We start from the raw sequence: 8,189 nt of genomic DNA, 5'->3' as shown, positions 1-8,189 counted from the left end.
TGCTGTTCCAAGTAAACAGATAATAGGCACAGTTGCTGGTTTCAAAGACAGGAATAATCTTTTCCAGGGACTGGGTCTAGTTAGCAGCTAGACAGGACAGGTCAGGGCTCTTGTCAGTTGCTGCTTTACAGCAAAACTACAGAAAATTTGCTTCTTACTGATAGAGCCTGCTGCTTATTAATATCTCAAGGTGGGAGGATGGGAAACTGAGGTAAAAGAGCTCTGAGCAGTTTAGAGCTGTGGGCAGTTGAGTTTTAGAGAAAGACCGTCAGGCCATTTAGGTTAGGACAGGATTGCTTTCTCCAAGAGACTTTGGGGTTTGACAGCTGATGTTCCAGGATGAAGGGAGGGGCCAGACTTAAAATTGATAGCCACTGTTCTGCAGTACCAGATGAAGCCACATCTGAGCTATGAGCCTGCTGTCTGGTCAGTTTTCTCTGTACCCCAAACACATAATGATCCTTCTCTGAAAGAGTCCTGCGTGGACGCCCACTCTCTGCATCAAGCCCTAGGCTATACAAAACCTCTTTTCTTCCAGCTCCAACTTCTTTTCTTCACTTGACACTGCAACCCACCTAGACTCTTGCATTCTTCTTTAACTTAGATCCTCTAGAGCAGTGGTTCTCAACCTTGGGTAATTTTTCCTCCTGAGGCATATCTGACAATGTCTGGAAATATCTGGTGGAGTGCTATGGGCATGCAGTGGGTGGAAGCCAGAGATGCTCAAAGAAATAACTGCTCCAAAACGTCATCAGTGATGCTGTTGAGAAACCCTACTCTACGGCAGTAATTCTCCAGGTGTGGTCCCTGGCCCAACAGCATCAGCATTACCTGAGAACTCACTAGAAGTGCAAGTTCTAGAGCCCCTCCCAGACCTATCGAATCCAAAACTTTGGGAGAAATGAAATCTTTAGCAATCTGTGCTTTAGCAAGTTCTGCAGGTGATTCTGATACAAGTTTGAGAACCATTGTTCTACAGGTTCAGAAAGTTTTCATCTTTCCCAGGAGAGCCACAGAGCCTTCTGTTTACTCATTAATAATTGTCCTTAACTACTAACTGTTCTTTTTGGCTTAGTGCTATACATGGATTATCTCACTTGATTCTCACATACGGGGCAACAGGTTCAAAGAGAGGTAACTTGCCCAAGATCATCCAACTGGTAAGTGGCAAAGCCAGGATCCAAACCCAGCTGGATCTCTTTGCCCAGCACCACAGCATAGGCCATAGTGGCTTTTCGATTTGAGTTCACCTTGGAATCACCTGGGGAGCCTTTAAAACTCCAGATGCAGCGCAGTGGCTCAAACCTGTAATCCTAGCACCCTGAGAGGCTGAAGCAGGAGGATCCCTTGAGCTCAGAAGTTTTTGAGGTTGCAGTGACCTATGATGACGCCACTGCACTCTACCCAGGGTGACAGAGCAAGACCCTGTCTAAAATAACATAAAATAAAATAAAATATAAAATAATAAAATATTCCAGATGCTTAAGCCATACCCTAGACCAATTTTTTTTTCTTTTTTTGGAGACAGAGTCTCAGTCTGTTACCCAGGCTATAGTGCCCTGGCGTCAGCCCAGCTCACAGCAACCTCAAACATCTGGGCTCAAGCAATCCTCCTGCCTCAGCCTCCTGAGTAGCTGGGACTACAGGTGCATAGCACCACACCCAGCTAATTTTTTTGTATCTCTTGGTAGAGATGGGGCTCTCACTTTTGCTCAGGCTGGTCTTGAACCTTGGCCTCAAGCAATCCTCCCTACTCAGCCTCCCCAAGTGCTGGGATTACAAGCGTGAGCCACTGCGCCCAGCCACATCAATGGTTTTTAATGCTGCCTTAGGTGATTCCAACGTGCAATCAAGGTTAAGAACACTGGTGCTGGCCATGGCTAGAACGACGGCAAGGAGGGTAGCATAAAACCAAGTTAACTTTCCCTTCAGCCCTTTGGCTCTCAAGGAAACCTCCTGCTGTGACCCCTGCTCTGTGTGAGCGTCAGAACACTTCTCCCAAAGCCCCTGCTTGAGCTTAAATTTAGAATTGAGAAGGCCGGGTGCGGTGGCTCATGCCTGTAATTCTCTAGCATTCTGGGAGGCTGAGACAGGAGGATCGCTTGAGGCCAGGAGTTCAAGACCAGCCTGAGCAAAAGCAAGACCCCATCTCTACTAAAAATAGAAAAAGTTAGCCAGGTGTGGTGGTGCACACCTGTAGTCCCAACTACTCGGGAGGCTGAGGCAGGAAGATCACTGGAGGCCAGGAGTTTGAGGTTGCTGTGAGCTATGATGATGCCACTGCACTCCAGCTGGGATGACAAAGGGAGACTCAGTCTCAAAAAAAAGAAAGCAGTGGGGCCAGAAAGCAGAGTGGATCCACTGTGGTCATCTCTGCCTGGTAGAACTGAGGGACTTTGTGCCCCTGACTTGCCTTCAAAGCCCCAGGTACAGCATCTGAAGGTACTAGAACCAGAAAGGACCTTATAAGTCCCTAGGTCATCTAGTCCAACCTCATTTTGCAAAGCGGAAACAAGAGTTTTTCCAAAGCTACATGCATATCAAGTTAGTGATTTTGCTCATTCAGGGAGCATTTATTAAACACTTTTCTATGACAAGATCTGTGCTGGACTCTGAGAATACAGAGATGACTGAGTCATTGCCTCTTCTTTGGGGACTCACAGGCAGGGGTTGTGGGACAGGGCAGATGGTGGAAGGAGAAAAAAAGTCAGGAGTTCTCACACTTTTCCCCATACAATGTCCTTAATGGCAGAGAAGAATGAACTTGAGGCAGGAGGGAATCCTGAAGTTAATCTTATAATCTTACCTTGAATCTGCAATTCTCCCTCCCCCCAACTTTTTATTTTCAAAATTTTCAAACACAAAATTTGAAAGATTAATATACAGAACACCTGTATTAATACATAAATTTTTTTTTTTTTTTTTTTTGAGACAAGTCTCACTCTGTTGCCCGGGCTAGAGTGCCGTGGTGTCAGCTTAGCTCACAGCAACCTCAAACTCCTGGGCTCAAGCAATCCTTCTGCCTCAGCCTCCCGAGTAGCTGGGACTACAGGCATGCGCCACCATGCCCGGCTAATTTTTCTATATATATTTTAGCTGTCCATATAATTTCTTTCTGTTTTTAGTAGAGACGGGGGTCTCACTCTTGCTCAGGCTGGTCTCGAACTCCTGAGCTCAAACAATCCTCCTGCCTTGGCCTCCCAGAGTGCTAGGATTATAGACGTGAGCCACCGTGCCCAGCCTACTACATAAAATTTACATCTATATTCCACTTAGATTTAATAACTCAATGGTCTTTTCTTTCACACATGTACATACATACATATAACTTTCTTTTTTTTTTTTTTTCCTAAGATGGGATCTTGCTCCGTCATCCTGGCTAAAGTGCAACTGTGTCATCATAGCTCACAGCAACCTCAAACTCCTGGGCTCAAGCGATCCTCCTGCCTCAGCCTCCCCAGTAGCTGGGACTACAGGCGTGTGCTATGATGCCCGGCTAATTTTTCTATTTTTTGTAGAGATGGAGTCTCGCTATTGTCCAGGCTGATCTTGAACTCCTGGCCTCAAGTGATCCTCCTGCCTTGGCCTCCCAAAGTGCTAGGATTATAGATGTGAGCCACTGTGCCCCAACCTACAACTTCGAATGAACATGGGAAGTAAGATGTAGTGTTAGCTCTTTCAGAATTTGTCTAGCAGAGCTGGGCGTGATGGTGCACACCCATAGTCTCAGCTACTCCAGAGGCTGAGACAGGAGGATTGCTTGAGCCCAGGAGCTCAAAGCTACATTGAGCTATGAAACTGCCACTGTACTCCATCCTCGGCAACTGAGCCAGACCCCATCTCTTAAAAAAAAATAAAATAAAATAAAAATTTTGTCTAGCAGGTTTTCAGGTGAAAAAAAGTTTTAAAAAGAAAGATGCAGACATCATACTCATAATTTTTGTTTTGTTTTTAGAGACTATGTTACCCAAGCTGAACTCAAACTCCTGGGCTCAAGTGACCCTACCACCTGAGTCTCCCAAGTAGCTGGGACTACAGGCGCGAGCCACCATGCCTGGCTCATACATCATAATTCTTTACTCCTAAATATTCTTAAATACTCCAGCAAGCATCTCCTAAGAACATTCTCCTTCCTCAGCATTACTACCCCTAAGAAAATTAAGAGCAATTCCATAATACCATCTAATGATCATATTAAATTTTCACTAGTGTCAAAAGTGTCTTCTATAGCTATTTTTCAATCTGGATTCAATCAAGTTTCATGTATTTAGCAATTCTCTCTAGTGTCTCTTAATCTAGAACAGTAGTACCCCTACCTTTTCCCAGTAAACTTGACTATTTAAATGTACGTGGTTTTGTATGCTGCTTCATAATATAGCTGTGCTTGTTTTATGCTAAAAACTGTTTTCAATGACTGAGCACCAAGTAAAATTGACACTCCAGGAAGATTGTAGCACATTTATCCTGTGCTTTGTGTCTTCTCATGTACTTGTTTTAGACCAGATATCAATAAGCAATTCAAATATAACCTAATCCATGCTGTCAAAGGCATACCTGCACACCGGGAGGCAGTGTCTGGGGAGGAATTAGGCAAAGTTTCACTGAGGAAGTAAACACTTAAGGTGATCTTAATGAAGGACCAGAAATGGAGGAGGAGGGAAGGAACTGAGAGTGGGGGTGAAAATCACCTGGGTAGTGGAATAAACACGGACAACAGCACAGATTGCCAAATCTGGTGTGTTCAAAGAAAACACACACGTGGTGGTGACAGCATGTTGGGGGAGTGACAGATGAGTGGGAGCCTTGGAAAGTGTTGGAGCCAAATTGCAAAGGGACTGGAAAGCCATGTTGGCAGTTTGGCTTCATCCTATGGAAAGGGAGCCTCCAGCAGTCGCTTGGTGCTCTGCACACGATGTCAGCCACACCTGAGGATGCTTTTGGTTCTGGCTGCCCTCTGGGGAAGTCATTGTGGGGGTAGCTGTAGGAACCAGAGAAGACAGATAAGATCACTGTCTCTAAATATCAAAAAGCTCCCTTGGAAAAGAGGGAGGATGCTCTTATTCTGGGATGCTTCAAAGCGCAGCGCCATGGCAAAGTGAATTAGAAAGCGGCAGATTTATACTGAACAGAAAAAGAGCAACAATGAGAGCTGGCCACAGAATGGTAGGGAGTTCCCCATCTCTGGAAGTGTGCAAGTAGAAGCTGGGTGACCATCTGATGGGAATTCCTGTTGGATTGATTCAGAGAATTAGAGCTGCTCATCACAATTCCTGGAGAGTATATGAAAAATACTCATAACCTGGGCTGGGCGCAGTGGCTCACGCCTGTAACCCTAGCACTCTAGGAGGCTAGGGTGGGAGAATTGCTTGAGGTTAGGAGTTCAAGACCAGCCTGGACAACATAGCAAGACCCCCATCTCTACTAAAAAATAGAAAAATTAGCTGGGTTGCGGTGGCTCGTGCCTGTAGTCCCAGCTGCTTGGGAGGCTGAGGCAGGAGGATCATGTGAGCCCAGGAGTTTGAGGTTGCTGTGAGCTATGATGACGCCACTACACTCTACCTGGGGCGAGAGAGCGAGACCCTGTCTCAAGAAAAGAAAAAGAAAAAAAAAAATACCCTTAAGTTGGTCCCACCTCCAGAGATTTTGCTTGAGTTGGGCTGGCGTGGGGCCTTGATTCCAATGCAGGAGGTCTCTACACTAACAGTTGGGAACCACTCCGTTAGAGGTCCTCCGCGGTCCCTTCCGCTCTACTGTAACATGATTTTAAGATGACAGTTATCCTCAGACTCTAAGACGGTAATCTAGAGAGTCTATGAACTGTTTGCTCGGGTGAGGGCCTACGGAAAATGACAAGGCATAGCGAGCCAGCAGGGAGTTGAGAATCCCATCAGGGCATTTGGGACCTGCGAGAGGGGCCGGGCTGGAGCTGACCCCATCTGTCCTCCTATCCCCAGCTGGCCCCTGCACAAGCCCAGTGCAGCATAAGGAAGGCCCAACACAGTATGAGGCCGTGCCGAGAGAGGTCCTCTTGCCATCTCTCAATGTCCCCAGCTGGGCTGGCCTGAGGGCAGACTTGAGCTGAAAGCCCATGTGGCCTCCAAGGGCTGGTGGAAAGGGAGATTTGTCTCAGCTGTCAGCAGATTCTGTGCTAGAGACTCGGGACCCCAAAGCCCAGACAAAGAGAGGAAATTTTCTATAAGCTTCTCTGCCGTCAGAGCCGTTCAGGGTTTCCTGCCCTGGACCCTGCCCATTCATAAGCACTCTCTTCTACCATCTTCCTTTTCTCTCAGCCATTCCTTTTTTTTTTTTTTTTTTCCTTTGAGGATTTGCTCTGGACCAGAGATTTTGAAGGACGTTGTTTGGAGAGGGGCAGTGGCAGTAAGGAGACATTAGGAAGTAAAAGGCATGGGCAGAGGTTAAAGCAAAGAGGGGTCACCGTTCCTAGATGAGGGGGTGCGGAAGTTAGACACTTCTGCGTCTGCACGTCTTTTCCTGTCCGGCAACCTGTCTTTCAGGCATCGTCTTTGCTCTGAAATTTTCCATCACTACCTGATCCCAGGCAAAGTTCATCACTTTTTCTACCACTCTGTTTCTGTACCTCACAGACGCTACTGCCATTCCTTCCATCGCCCGTAATATCTGTTTATATGTTTCGCTTCTCCCCAGCCCCAAGAGCCACAAACTCAGACACCATCCAGGGGCCAGAGAGGAAAGGCAAGTGGATGAAGCTGCTAGGTCTCAGAGAATAAGCACGTGAGCTACTCGGGAGGCCAAGGCAGGAGGATCGCTCGAGGTCAGGAGTTCGAGACCAGCCTGAGCAAGGGTGAGACCCCGTCTCTACTAAAAATAGAAAAAAATTAGTCAGACATGGTGATGCACGCCTGTAATCCCACCTACTTGGGAGGCTGAGGCAGGAGGATCACTTGAGCCCAGGAGTTTGAGGTTGCTGTGAGCTAGGCTGACGCTGCGGCATGCTAGCCCAGGTGACATAGTGAGACTCCGTCTCAAAAAAAAAAAAAAATTTAAAATGAAGATGATTATAATAGTACCTATCTCAAAGGATTGTGGTGAGGTTTAATGAGTTAATGAATAGAAATTTCTCAGAACAGTGCCTGGCATATTGTTCTTAATAAGTGTTAGGTATTGTAGAATGATACGAAACACATTTGGTCTTTGTGCCTGGTTCTTGGCACAGAACTTATAAAACCCTTGGAATTTCCTGAGTGATAGGAGTGTCTTTCTTTATTCATTAGTCCCTTCCTATCACACCTGAGTTTACCCTAATAAGGTGACTTAGGTGGGGCCCCTAGATCCTGGGATAGAGCTGGTCACTAGAAAGACCAAGCGACTAGAAGGTTTGACCTTTCAGACCCACCCTCTGACCTCTGGGAATGGGGGTGCTGAAGACTGAGCTCTGTGAATACTCTGAACGATGAGGTCCAGAGAGCTTCTGGGCTGGCGAACACATGCAAGTGCACCCCAGCTCCACAGGGACAGAAACTCCTGTGCTTAGAACTCCTCCGGACCTCGCCCTATGTACCCCTTCATCTGGCTGTTCATTTGTGTCCTTTATAATAAACCCGTAAACATAAGTAAAGTGCCTTCCTGAGTTCTGTGAGCCATTCTAGCAAATTATCGAACCTGAGGAGGAGGTTACAGGACCCCCAATTTATAGGCCCTTGGTCAGCAGTATGGGCGGGTGGCCAGAGACTTGTGACAGGCATCTGAAATAAGGACAGTCTTGTGAGACGGGGCCCTTAACCTGTGGGGTCTAAGTTAAGTCCTGGTAGTTAGGGTCAGAATTGAACTGGACTGTTGGCCACCCGGCTGGCGTGAAGAATTGGGTGGTGTTAGAAAACATCCCAGAGGCTGTAATTAGTGAGCGTGTTCAGTGCTCTAACTTGAAAGAAAGGGAAATGATTAGGTTTAACATTCAGCTATCTTGTGAGTGAACTTTCTCGGAAGCTGTCAGTGTTTTAACCCACAGAGGAACTAACGGTGGGAGATGGATTCGCTGACTAGCCTTGGTTTAGGGGAGGGCGGGGAGGGACTTCTTAACACCCCATAAATCTCATCACTTCGGCAGCACCTACCGTGCCTCTGTCTAGGGCTGACCGTGATCCTGCCTTCTCACTCAGGAAGCGTGGGTTTGCTCTGAATCATCTCTGTCCTTTTTTCCTAGATCCTGC

The 8,189-nt window shown here is 46.8% G+C and overlaps 1 pseudogene; it reads left to right on the top strand.

Moving 5' to 3' along the window:
* Positions 1-3,664: 3,664 nt before the first annotated feature.
* Positions 3,665-3,721, top strand: LOC138391139 (U7 small nuclear RNA; annotated as a pseudogene).
* The last annotated feature ends 4,468 nt before the right edge of the window (positions 3,722-8,189 follow it).

The sequence above is a fragment of the Eulemur rufifrons genome, chromosome 8 (assembly GCF_041146395.1).
Source record: "Eulemur rufifrons isolate Redbay chromosome 8, OSU_ERuf_1, whole genome shotgun sequence".
Lineage (NCBI taxonomy): Eukaryota > Metazoa > Chordata > Mammalia > Primates > Lemuridae > Eulemur > Eulemur rufifrons.
Note: the sequence above shows the minus strand (reverse complement) of the source record. Positions and strands in the feature narration are given on the sequence as shown.